Raw genomic sequence first — 13,374 nt, 5'->3', positions numbered from 1 at the left:
TGAAGATGTTGGACCTGATGACCACAGCCGCGGGGGAGACCGAGGTACTACCGGACCTGGAGGAGGCACTCGGAGTGAGGTCGGAGGTGGTGCGCCAGCTACCCCCCAACCAACGGGAAAGTAAGGCAGGATGCCGGAACTTCTATTGGAAGACCTTCACATCATGTTGTAGCCCACCTCCTCACCATCACCTAGCAGCCCCTCTTCTTCCTGATGGATCACTCAAAGACCTAGTTCTTAGTGTCACACAGGTACTGTAAAGGTCTAGATTGTTGGTGTATGCTTGACGTCAAATCAAATAAACTTAATGTCCTGCTTTTCAAATCAAACTTTTTATTTGTCACGTGACAAATACAAGTGTAGACCTTGAAGTGAAATGCATACTTACAAGCCCATAACCAACGATGCTTTAAGAAAAAGTTCAATAAAATTAACAAATAATTCAACAGCAGCATTAAATAACAAGCAAGGCTGTAAACAGGTAGTACCGGTACAGAGTCAATGTGCGGGGGCACTGGCAAGTTAAGGTAATTTGTACATGTAGAGTTAAAGTGACTATGCATAGATTATAAACAGAGAGTTGCAGCAGCGTAAAAGAGGAGTCTGGGTAGCCCTTTGATTAGCTGTTCAGGAGTCTTATAGCTTGGGGATAGAAGCTGTTAAGCAGCCTTTTGGACATCGACTTGGCGCTCTGGTACCGCTTGCCGTGAAGTAGCAGAGAGAACAGTCTATGACTAGGGTGGCTGGAGTCTGACAATTTTTAGGGAATTCCTCTGACACCACCTGTTATAGAGGTCCTGGATGGCAGGAAGCTTGGCCCCAGTGATGTACTGGGCCGTCCGCACTACCCTCTGTAGTGCCTTACAGTCAGAGGCCGAACAGTTGCCATACCAGGTTGTGGTGCAACCAGTCAGGATGCTATCGATGATGCAGCTGTAGAACATTGTGAATCTGAGAACTGATGCCAAATCTTTTCAGGCTCGAGGGGGAATAGGATTTGTCGTGCCCTCTTCAAGACTGTGTGTTTGGACCATGACAGTTCGTTGGTGATGTGGATACCAAGAAACTTGAAGCTCTCAACCTGTTCCACTGAAGCCTGTCGATGAGAATGGGGATGTGCTCGGTCCTCCTTTTCCTGTAGTTCATAAGTATGTCCTTTGTTTTGATCACATTGAGGAAGAGGTTGTTGTCCTTGCACCACACAATCAGGTCTCTGACATCCTCCTTATAGGCTGTATCATCATTGTCTGTGATCACTGTCATTGGCACACTTGGATTTGGAGACGTGCCTGGCCATGCAGTCATGAGTGAACAGGGAGTACAGGACAGGACTGAGCACGCACACCTGAGGGTCCCTAGTGTTTTGGGCCAGCGTTGCGGATGGGGTGATCCCTACCCTTACCACCTGGGGGCGGCCCGTCAGAAAGTTTAGGATCCAGTTGCAGAGGGAGGTATTTAGTCCCAGTGTCCTTGTCTTGGTGTTGAGCTGAGGGCACTATGGTGTTGAACACTGAGCTGTAATCAATGAACAGCATTCTCACATAGGTGTTCCTTTTGTTCTGGTGGGAAAGGGCAGTATTGAGTACAATAGGGATTGCATCATCTGTGGATCTGTTGGTGCGGTATGCAAATTAGGAGTGGGTCTAGGGTATCTGGGATAATGGTGTTGATGTGAGCCATGACCAGCCTTTCAAAGCATGTCAAGGCTACAGATGTGAGCACTACAGTCAGTAGTCATTTAGGTAGGTTACCTTAGTGTTTTGGGAACAGGGTATACGGTGATCTGCTTGAAACATGTTGATATTACACACTCAGACAAAGACCTTTTGAAAATGTCAGTGAGGACACTTGCCAGTTGGTCAGCGCATGCTCGGAACACACATCCTGGTAAGCAGTCTGACCCTGCAGCCTTGTGAATATTGACTTGTTTAAAGGTCTTACTCAAATCAGCTACGGAGAACGTGATAGCTTGTTATAGCTACTGTTTACAGGCCTCCTGGGCCATATACAGCGTTTCTCACTGAGTTCCCTGAATTCCTATCAGACCTTGTAGTCATTGCAGATAATATTCTAATCTTTGGTGACTTTAATATTCACATGGAAAAGTCCACAGACCCACTCCAAAAGGCTTTCGGAGCCATCATCGACTCGAGTGGGTTTTGTCCAACATGTCTCTGGACCCACTCACTGTCACAGTCATACGCTGGACCTAGTTTTGTCCCATGGAATAAATGTTGTGGATCTTAATGATTTTCCTCATAATCCTGGACTATCGGACCACCATTTTATTACGTTTGCAATTGCAACAAATAATCTGCTCAGACCCCAACCAAGGAACATCAAAAGTCGTGCTATAAATTCACAGACAACACAAAGATTCCTTGATGCCCTTCCAGACTCCCCCTGCCTACCCAAGGACGCCAGAGGACAAAAATCCGTTAACCACCTAACTGAGGATCTCAATTTAACCTTGCGCAATACCCTAGATGCAGTTGCACCCCTAAAAACAAAAAAAATGTCTCATAAGAAACTAGCTCCCTGGTACACAGAAAATACCCGAGCTCTGAAGCAAGCTTCCAGAAAATTGGAACGGAAATGGTGCCACACCAAATTGGAAGTCTTCCGACTATTTTTTATTTTTTTTCACCTTTATTTAACCAGGTAGGCTAGTTGAGAACAGGTTCTCATTTGCAACTGCGACCTGGCCAAGATAAAGCATAGCAGTGTGAACAGACAACACAGAGTTACACATGGAGTAAACAATTAACAAGTCAATAACACAGAGAAAAAAAGGGGAGTCTATATACAATGTGTGCAAAAGGCATGAGGAGTTAGGCGAATAATTACAATATTGCAGATTAACACTGGAGTGATAAATGATCAGATGATCATGTACAGGTAGAGATATTGGTGTGCAAAAGAGCAGAAAAGTAAATAAATAAAAACTGTGGGGATGAGGTAGGTGAAAATGGGTGTGCTATTTACCAATAGATTATGTACAGCTGCAGCGATCGGTTAGCTGCTCAGCTAGCTGATGTTTGAAGTTGGTGAGGGAGATAAAAGTCTCCAACTTCAGCGATTTTTGCAATTCGTTCCAGTCACAGGCAGCAGAGTACTGGAACGAAAGGCGGCCGGATGAGGTGTTGGCTTTAGGGATGATCAATGAGATACACCTGCTGGAGCGCGTGCTACGGATGGGTGTTGCCATCGTGACCAGTGAGCTGAGATAAGGCGGAGCTTTGCCTAGCATGGCCTTGTAGATAACCTGAAGCCAGTGGGTCTGGCGACGAATATGTAGCGAGGGCCAGCCGACTAGAGCATACAAGTCGCAGTGGTGGGTAGTATAAGGTGCTTTAGTGACAAAACGGATGGCACTGTGATAAACTGCATCCAGTTTGCTGAGTAGAGTGTTGGAAGCAATTCTGTAGATGACGTCGCCGAAGTCGAGGATCGGTAGGATAGTCAGTTTTACTAGGGTAAGCTTGGCAGCGTGAGTGAAGGAGGCTTTGTTGCGGAATAGAAAGCTGATTCTTGATTTGATTTTCGATTGGAGATGTATGATATGGGTCTGGAAGGAGAGTTTGCAATCTAGCCAGACACCTAGGTACTTATAGGTGTCCACATATTCAAGGTCGGAACCATCCAGTGTGGTGATGCTAGTCGGGCATGCGGGTGCAGGCAGCGATCGGTTGAAAAGCATGCATTTGGTTTTACTAGCGTTTAAGAGCAGTTGGAAGCCACGGAAGGAGTGTTGTATGGCATTGAAGCTCGATTGGAGGTTAGATAGCACAGTGTCCAATGACGGGCCGAAAGTGTATACAATGGTGTCGTCTGCGTAGAGGTGGATCAGGGAATCGCCCGCAGCAAGAGCAACATCATTGATATACACAGAGAAAAGAGTCGGCCCGAGAATTGAACCCTGTGGCACCCCCATAGAGACTGCCAGACGACCGGACAACATGCCCTCCGATTTGACACACTGAACTCTGTCTGCAAAGTAATTGGTGAACCAGGCAAGCCAGTCATCCGAAAAACCGAGGCTACTGAGTCTGCCGATAAGAATATGGTGATTGACAGAGTCGAAAGCCTTGGCAAGGTCGATGAAGACGGCTGCACAGTACTGTCTTTTATCGATGGCGGTTATGATGTCGTTTAGTACCTTGAGTGTGGCTGAGGTGCACCCATGACCGGCTCGGAAACCAGAATTGCATAGCGGAGAAGGTACGGTGGGATTCGAGATGGTCAGTGACCTGTTTGTTGACTTGGCTTTCGAAGACCTTAGATAGGCAGGGCAGGATGGATATAGGTCTGTAACAGTTTGGGTCCAGGGTGTCACCCCCTTTGAAGAGGGGGATGACTGCGGCAGCTTTCCAGTCCTTGGGGATCTCAGACGATATGAAAGAGAGGTTGAACAGGCTGGTAATAGGGGTTGCGACAATGGCGGCGGATAGTTTCAGAAATAGAGGGTCCAGATTGTCAAGCCCAGCTGATTTATACGGGTCCAGGTTTTGCAGCTCTTTCAGAACATCTGCTATCTGGATTTGGGTAAAGGAGAACCTGGAGAGGCTTGGGCGAGGAGCTGCGGGGGGCCGGAGCTGTTGGCCGAGGTAGGAGTAGCCAGGCAGAAGGCATGGCCAGCCGTTGAGAAATGCTTGTTGAAGTTTTCGATAATCATGGATTTGTCGGTGGTGACCGTGTTCCCTAGCCTCAGTGCAGTGGGCAGCTGGGAGGAGGTGCTCTTGTTCTCCATGGACTTCACAGTGTCCCAGAACTTTTTGGAGTTGGAGCTACAGGATGCAAACTTCTGCCTGAAGAAGCTGGCCTTAGCTTTCCTGACTGACTGCATGTATTGGTTCCTGACTTCCCTGAACAGTTGCATATCGCGGGGACTGTTCGATGCTATTGCAGTCCGCCACAGGATGTTTTTGTGCTGGTCGAGGGCAGTCAGGTCTGGAGTGAACCAAGGGCTGTATCTGTTCTTAGTTCTGCATTTTTTGAACGGAGCATGCTTATCTAAAATGGTGAGGAAGTTACTCTTAAAGAATGACCAGGCATCCTCAACTGACGGGATGAGGTCAATGTCCTTCCAGGATACCCGGGCCAGGTCGATTAGAAAGGCCTGCTCACAGAAGTGTTTTAGGGAGCGTTTGACAGTGATGAGGGGTGGTCGTTTGACTGCGGCACCGTAGCGGATACAGGCAATGAGGCAGTGGTCGCTGAGATCCTGGTTGAAGACAGCGGAGGTGTATTTGGAGGGCCAGTTGGTCAGGATGACGTCTATGAGGGTGCCCTTGCTTACAGAGTTAGGGTTGTACCTGGTGGGTTCTTTGATGATTTGTGTGAGATTGAGGGCATCTAGCTTAGATTGTAGGACTGCCGGGATGTTAAGCATATCCCAGTTTAGGTCACCTAGCAGACCAAACTCTGAAGCTAGATGGGGGGCAATCAATTCACAAATGGTATCCAGGACACAGCTGGGAGCTGAGGGGGGTCGGTAGCAGGCGGCAACAGTGAGAGACTTATTTCTGGAGAGAGTAATTTTCAAAATTAGTCGTTCGAACTGTTTGGGTTATGGACCTGGAAAGTATGACATTACTTTGCAGGCTATCTTGCAGTAGACTGCAACTCCTCCCCCTTTGGCAGTTCTATCTTGACGGAAGATGTTATAGTTGGGTATGGAAATCTCAGAATTTTTGGTGGCCTTCCTGAGCCAGGATTCAGACATGGCAAGGACATCAGGGTTAGCAGAGTGTGCTAAAGCAGTGAGTAAAACAAACTTAGGGAGGAGGCTTCTGATGTTAACATGCATGAAACCAAGGCTTTTTAGATCACAGAAGTCAACAAATGAGGGTGCCTGGGGACATGCAGGGCCTGGGTTTACCTCCACATCACCCGTGGAACAGAGAAGGAGTAGTATGAGGGTGCGGCTAAAGGCTTTCAAAACTGGTCGCCTGGAGCGTTGGGGACAGAGAATTAGAGGAGCAGGTTTCTGGGCATGGTAGAATATATTCAGGGCATAATGCGCAGACAGGGGTATGGTGGGGTGGGTGTATGGCGGAGGTAAGCCCAGGCACTGGGTGATGATGAGAGAGGTTTTATCTCTGGACATGCTGGTTGTAATGGGTGAGGTCACCGCATGTGTGGGAGGTGGGACAAAGGAGGTAACAGGGGTATGCAGAGTGGATCTAGGGGCTCCATAGAGAACTAAAACAATGATAACTAACCTGAACAACAGTATACAAGGCATATTGACATTTGAGAGAGACATACAGCGAGGCATAGAGTAATCACAGTAATCACAGGTGTTGAATTGGGAAAGCTAGCTAAAAACAGTAGGTGAGGCTAATCAGCTAGCACAACAAACAGCAGGTAAAATGGCGTTGACTAGGCAACTGGGCCGACAGATAAAACAAACAAGCAGAATGGAGTACCGTGATTAATGGACAGTCCAGTGTGCATCAGCTATGTAGCCAAGAGATCAGTGTCCAGGGGGCAGCGGTGTTATCCAGGTTTAAAAGAAACTAACAATGACTAAATAGCTTGTAGCTAGTCTGGAGGTTCTTGAGTGTGTTCTAAAAAATAAAATTAAAATTTAAAGTAATCGCGATTCCGTATCACAGTGGGTGAGGCAGGTTTCCGGAAGGTATAAACAAAATAAAAATCAAGAAGAGAGAAAGCTTGGACAAGCTTGGAAGGACGGTACCGTGCAGTACCGAAGAGCCCTTACTGCTGCTCGATCATCCTATTTTTCTAACTTAATTGAGGAAAATAAGAACAATCCTAAATTCCTTTTTGATACTGTGGCAAAGCTAACTAAAAAGCAGCATTCCCCAAGAGAGGATGACTTTCACTTTAGCAATGATAAATTCATGAACTTCTTTGAGGAAAAGATTATGATTATTAGAAAGCAAATTACTGACTCCTCTTTAAACCTGCGTATTCCTCCAAACCTCCGTTGTCCTGAGTCTGCACAACTCTGCCAGGACCTAGGATCAAGAGAGACGCTCAAGTGTTTTAGTACTATATCTCTTGACACAATGATGAAAATAATCATGGCCTCTAAACCTTCAAGCTGTATACTGGACCCTATTGGCCCCTATGCTTGGCCCTCCTATGTTGAATATAATAAACGGCTCTCTATCCACTGGATGTGTACCAAACTCACTAAAAGTGGCAGTAATAAAGCCTCTCTTGAAAAAGCCAAACCTTGACCCAGAAAATATAAAAAACTATCGGCCTATATCGAATCTTCCATTCCCTTCAAAAATTTTAGAGAAGGCTGTTGCGCAGCAACTCACTGCCTTCCTGAAGACAAACAATGTATACAAAATGCTTCAGTCTGGTTTTAGACCCCATCATAGCACTGAGACGGCACTTGTGAAGGTGGTAAATGACATTTTAATGGCATCGGACCGAGGCTCTGCATCTGTCCTCGTGCTCCTAGACCTTAGTGCTGCTTTTGATACCATCGATCACCACATTCTTTTGGAGAGATTGGAAACCCAAATTGGTCAACACGGACATGTTCTGGCCTGGTTTAGATCTTATCTGTCAGAAAGATATCAGTTTGTCTCTGTGAATGATTTGTCCTCTGACAAATCAACTGTAAATTTCGGTGTTCCTCAAGGATCTGTTTTAGGACCACTATTGTTTTCACTATATATTTTACCTCTTGGGGATGTTATTCGAAAACATAATGTAAACTTTCACTGCTATGCGGATGACACACAGCTGTACATTTCAATGAAACATGGTGAAGCCCCAAAATTGCCCACGCTAGAAGCATGTGTTTCAGACATAAGGAAGTGGATGGCTGCAAACTTTCTACTATTAAACTCAGACAAAACAGAGATGCTTGTTCTAGGTCCCAAGAAACAAAGAGATCTTTTGTTGAATCTGACAATTAATCTTAATGGTTGTACAGTCGTCTCAAATAAAACTGTGAAGGACCTCGGCGTTACTCTGGACCCTGATCTCTCTTTTGAAGAACATATCAAGACCATTTCGAGGACAGCTTTTTTCCATCTACGTAACATTGCAAAAATCAGAAACTTTCTGTCCAAAAATGATGCAGAAAAATTAATCCATGCTTTTGTCACTTCTAGGTTAGACTACTGCAATGCTCTATTTTCCGGCTACCCGGATAAAGCACTAAATAAACTTCAGTTAGTGCTAAATACAGTTACTTCCGGCGCAGACTGAGATGGCCGCCTCGCTTCGCGTTCCTAGGAAACTATGCAGTTTTTTGTTTTTTTACGTGTTATTTCTTACATTAGTACCCCAGGTCATCTTAGGTTTCATTACATACAGTCGAGAAGAACTACTGAATATAAGATCAGCGTCAACTCACCATCAGTACGACCAAGAATATGTTTTCCGCGACGCGGATCCTGTGTTCTGCCTTACAAACAGGACAACGGAATGGATCGCATGCAGCGACCCAAGGAAACGACTCCGAAAAAGAGGGAAACGCGGCGGTGTTCTGGTCAGACTCCGAAAAAGGGCACATCGCGCACCACTTCCCAGTATTCTTCTTGCCAATGTCCAGTCTCTCGACAACAAGGTTGATGAAATCCGAGCACGGGTGGCATTCCAGAGGGACATCAGAGACTGCAACGTTCTCTGCTTTACGGAGACATGGCTTACTGGGAAAACGCTATCCAGGGCGGTGCAGCCAACGGGTTTCTCCACGCATCGCGCCGACAGAAACAAACATCTCTCTGGTAAGAAGAGTGGCGGGGGCGTATGCCTCATGACTAACGGGACATGGTGTGATGAAGGAAACATACAGGAACTCAAATCCTTCTGTTCACCTGATTTAGAATTCCTCACAATCAAATGTAGACCGCATTATCTTCCAAGAGAATTCTCTTCGATTATAATCACAGCCGTATATATGCCCCCCAAGCAGACACATCGATGGCTCTGAACGAACTTTATTTAACTCTTTGCAAACTGGAAAACATTTATCCGGAGGCTGCATTCATTGTAGCTGGGGATTTTAACAAAGCCAATCTGAAAACAAGACTCTCTAAATTTTATCAGCATATCGATTGCGCAACAAGGGGTGGTAAAACCTTGGATCATTGTTACTGTAACTTCCGCGACGCATATAAGGCCCTGCCCCGCCCCCCTTTCGGGAAAGCTGACCACGACTCCATTTTGCTGATCCCTGCCTACAGGCAGAAATTAAAACAAGAGGCTCCCACGCTGAGGTCTGTCCAACGCTGGTCAGACCAAGCTGACTCTACACTCCAAGACTGCTTCCATCACGTGGACTGGGACATGTTTCGTATTGCGTCAGATGGGAATATTGACGAATACGCTGATTCGGTGTGCGAGTTCATTAGAACGTGCGTCGAAGATGTCGTTCCCATAGCAACGATAAAAACATTCCCTAACCAGAAACCGTGGATTGATGGCAGCATTCGCGTGAAACTGAAAGCGCGAACCACTGCTTTTAATCAGGGCAAGGTGTCTGGCAACATGACTGAATACAAACAGTGCAGCTATTCCCTCCGTAAGGCTATTAAACAAGCTAAGCGTCAGTACAGAGACAAAGTGGAATCTCAATTCAATGGCTCAGACACAAGAGGCATGTGGCAGGGTCTACAGTCAATCACGGACTACAAGATGAAATCCAGCCCAGTCACGGACCAGGATGTCTTGCTCCCAGGCAGACTAAATAACTTTTTTGCCCGCTTTGAGGACAATACAGTGCCACTGACACGGCCTTCAACGGAAACATGCGGTCTCTCCTTCACTGCAGCCGAGGTGAGTAAGACATTTAAACGTGTTAACCCTCGCAAGGCTGCAGGCCCAGACGGCATCCCCAGCCGCGCCCTCAGAGCATGCGCAAACCAGCTGGCCAGTGTGTTTACGGACATATTCAATCAATCCCTATACCAGTCTGCTGTTCCCACATGCTTCAAGAGGGCCACCATTGTTCCTGTTCCCAAGAAAGCTAAGGTAACTGAGCTAAACGACTACCGCCCCGTAGCACTCACTTCCGTCATCATGAAGTGCTTTGAGAGACTAGTCAAGGACCATATCACCTCCACCCTACCTGACACCCTAGACCCACTCCAATTTGCTTACCGCCCAAATAGGTCCACAGACGATGCAATCTCAACCACACTGCACACTGCCCTAACCCACCTGGACAAGAGGAATACCTATGTGAGAATGCTGTTCATCGACTACAGCTCGGCATTCAACACCATAGTACCCTCCAAGCTCGTCATCAAGCTCGAGACCCTGGGTCTCGACCCCACCCTGTGCAACTGGGTACTGGACTTCCTGACGGGCTGGTGAGGGTAGGCAACAACATCTCCTCCCCGCTGATCCTCAACACGGGGGCCCCACAAGGGTGCGTTCTGAGCCCTCTCCTGTACTCCCTGTTCACCCACGACTGCAAGTGGCCACGCACGCCTCCAACTCAATCATCAAGTTTGCAGACGACACAACAGTGGTAGGCTTGATTACCAACAACGACGAGACGGCCTACAGGGAGGAGGTGAGGGCCCTCGGAGTGTGGTGTCATGAAAATAACCTCACACTCAACGTCAACAAAACTAAGGAGATGATTGTGGACTTCAGGAAACAGCAGAGGGAACACCCCTATCCACATCGATGGAACAGTAGTGGAGAGGGTAGCTAGTTTTAAGTTCCTCGGCATACACATCACAGACAAACTGAATTGGTCCACTCACACTGACAGCGTCGTGAAGAAGGCGCAGCAGCGCCTATTCAACCTCAGGAGGCTGAAGAAATTCGGCTTGTCACCAAAAGCACTCACAAACTTCTACAGATGCACAATCGAGAGCATCCTGGCGGGCTGTATCATCGCCTGGTACGGCAACTGCTCCGCCCTCAACCGTAAGGCTCTCCAGAGGGTAGTGAGGACTGCACAACGCATCACCGGGGGCAAACTACCTGCCCTCCAGGACACCTACACCACCCGTTGTTACAGGAAGGCCATAAAGATCATCAAGGACATCAACCACCCGAACCACTGCCTGTTCACCCCGCTATCATCCAGAAGGCGAGGTCAGTACAGGTGCATCAAAGCTGGGACCGAGAGACTGAAAAACAGCTTCTATCTCAAGGCCATCAGACTGTTAAACAGCCACCACTAACACTGAGTGGCTGCTGCCAACACACTGTCATTGACACTGACCTAACTCCAGCCATTTTAATAATGGGAATTGATGGGAAATGTAAATATATCACTAACCACTTTAAACAATGCTACCTTATATAATGTTACTTACCCTACATTATTAATCTCATATGCATATGTATATACTGTACTCTACATCATCGACTGCATCCTTATGTAACACATGTATCACTAGCCACTTTAACTATGCCACTTTGTTTACTTTGTCTACACACTCATCTCATATGTATATAATGTAATCGATACCATCTACTGTATGCTGCTCTGTACCATCACTCATTCATATATCCTTATGTACATGTTCCTTATCCCCTTACACTGTGTATAAGACAGTAGTTTTTGGAATTGTTAGTTAGATTACTTGTTGGTTATCACTGCATTGTCGGAACTAGAAGCACAAGCATTTCGCTACACTCGCATTAACATCTGCTAACCATGTGTATGTGACAAATAAAATTTGATTTGATTTGATTTGATTTGATTTGATTTGATTTGATTTGAATATGGCTGCTAGAATCCTGACTAGAACCAAAAAATGTGATCATATTACTCCAGTGCTAGCCTCTCTACACTGGCTTCCTGTCAAAGCAAGGGCTGATTTCAAGGTTTTACTGCTAACCTACAAAGCATTACATGGGCTTGCTCCTACCTACCTCTCTGATTTGGTCCTGCCGTACATACCTACACGTACGCTACGGTCACAAGACGCAGGCCTCCTAATTGTCCCTAGAATTTCGAAGCAAACAGCTGGAGGCAGGGCTTTCTCCTATAGAGCTCCATTTTTATGGAACGGTCTGCCTACCCATGTCAGAGACGCAAACTCGGTCTCAACCTTTAAGTCTTTACTGAAGACTCATCTCTTCAGTGGGTCATAGTCTGGCCCAGGAGTGGGAGGGTGAACGGAAAGGCTCTGGAGCAACGAACCGCCCTTGCTGTCTCTGCCTGGCCGGTTGCCCTCTTTCCACTGGGATTCTCTGCCTCTAACCCTGCTACGGGGGCTGAGTCACTGGCTTGCTGGGGCTCTCTCATGCCGTCCCTGGGGGGGGGGGGGTGCGTCACCTGGGTGGGTTGATTCACTGTTGTGGTCAAGCCTGTCTGGGTTGGCGCCCCCCCCCCCTTGGGTTGTGCCGTGGCGGAGATCTTTGTGGGCTATACTCGGCCTTGTCTCAGGATGGTAAGTTGGTGGTTGAAGATATCCCTCTAGTGGTGTGGGGGCTGTGCTTTGTCAAAATGGGTGGGGTTATATCCTTCCTGTTTGGCCCTGTCCGGGGGTGTCCTCGATGGGGCCACAGTGTCTCCTGACCCCTCCTGTCTCAGCCTCCAGTATTTATGCTGCAGTAGTTTGTGTCAGGGGGCTAGGGTCAGTTTGTTATATCTGGAGTACTTCTCCTGTCCTATTTGGTGTCCTGTGTGAATCTAAGTGTGCATTCTCTAATTCTCTCCTCTCTTTCTCTCTCGGAGGACCTGAGCCCTAGGACCATCTGACATTGCTCCTTGCTGTCCCCAGTCCACTTGGCCATGCTGCTGCTCCAGTTTCAACTGTTCTGCCTTACTATTATTCAACCATGCTGGTCATTTATGAACATTTGAACATCTTGGCCACGTTCTGTTATAATCTCCACCCGGCCCAGCCAGAAGAGGACTGGCCACCCCACATAGCCTGGTTCTTCTCTAGGTTCCTCTCTAGGTTCCTTCCTAGGTTTTGGCCTTTCTAGGGAGTTTTTCCTAGCCACCGTGCTTTTACACCTGCATTGTTTGCTGTTTGGGGTTTTAGGCTGGGTTTCTGTACAGCACTGAGATATCAGCTGATGGACGAAGGGCTATATAAATAAATTTGATTGATTAAAAATTGTCCAGAACAGCTGGTGCACTCATGCATGTTTCAGTGTTACTTGCCTCGAAGCAATCATAGAAGTAATTTAGTTCATCTGGTAGGTTTGAGACAGGTTGTCCTGTATAATAATACTGAATAGGTACAGCGGTCTATCAAAAGACGTACACATGGTGTAGTTTGCTGAAAAAAAGGATGGTTTATTGTATTGATCACATACTACAATTGGCAGGGATGAAAAATAGCTAATCATTCACACACTTCAAAATCAAATCGTGCAAACCATAAATCAAACACCTAAGGCTAAACTTAAACAAAAACCCAAAGTGAACACAAGAGGACGTTCTCAGCCCACGTGGCC

The sequence above is a fragment of the Oncorhynchus gorbuscha genome, linkage group LG25 (genome assembly GCF_021184085.1).
Source record: "Oncorhynchus gorbuscha isolate QuinsamMale2020 ecotype Even-year linkage group LG25, OgorEven_v1.0, whole genome shotgun sequence".
NCBI lineage: Eukaryota > Metazoa > Chordata > Actinopteri > Salmoniformes > Salmonidae > Oncorhynchus > Oncorhynchus gorbuscha.
Note: the sequence above shows the minus strand (reverse complement) of the source record.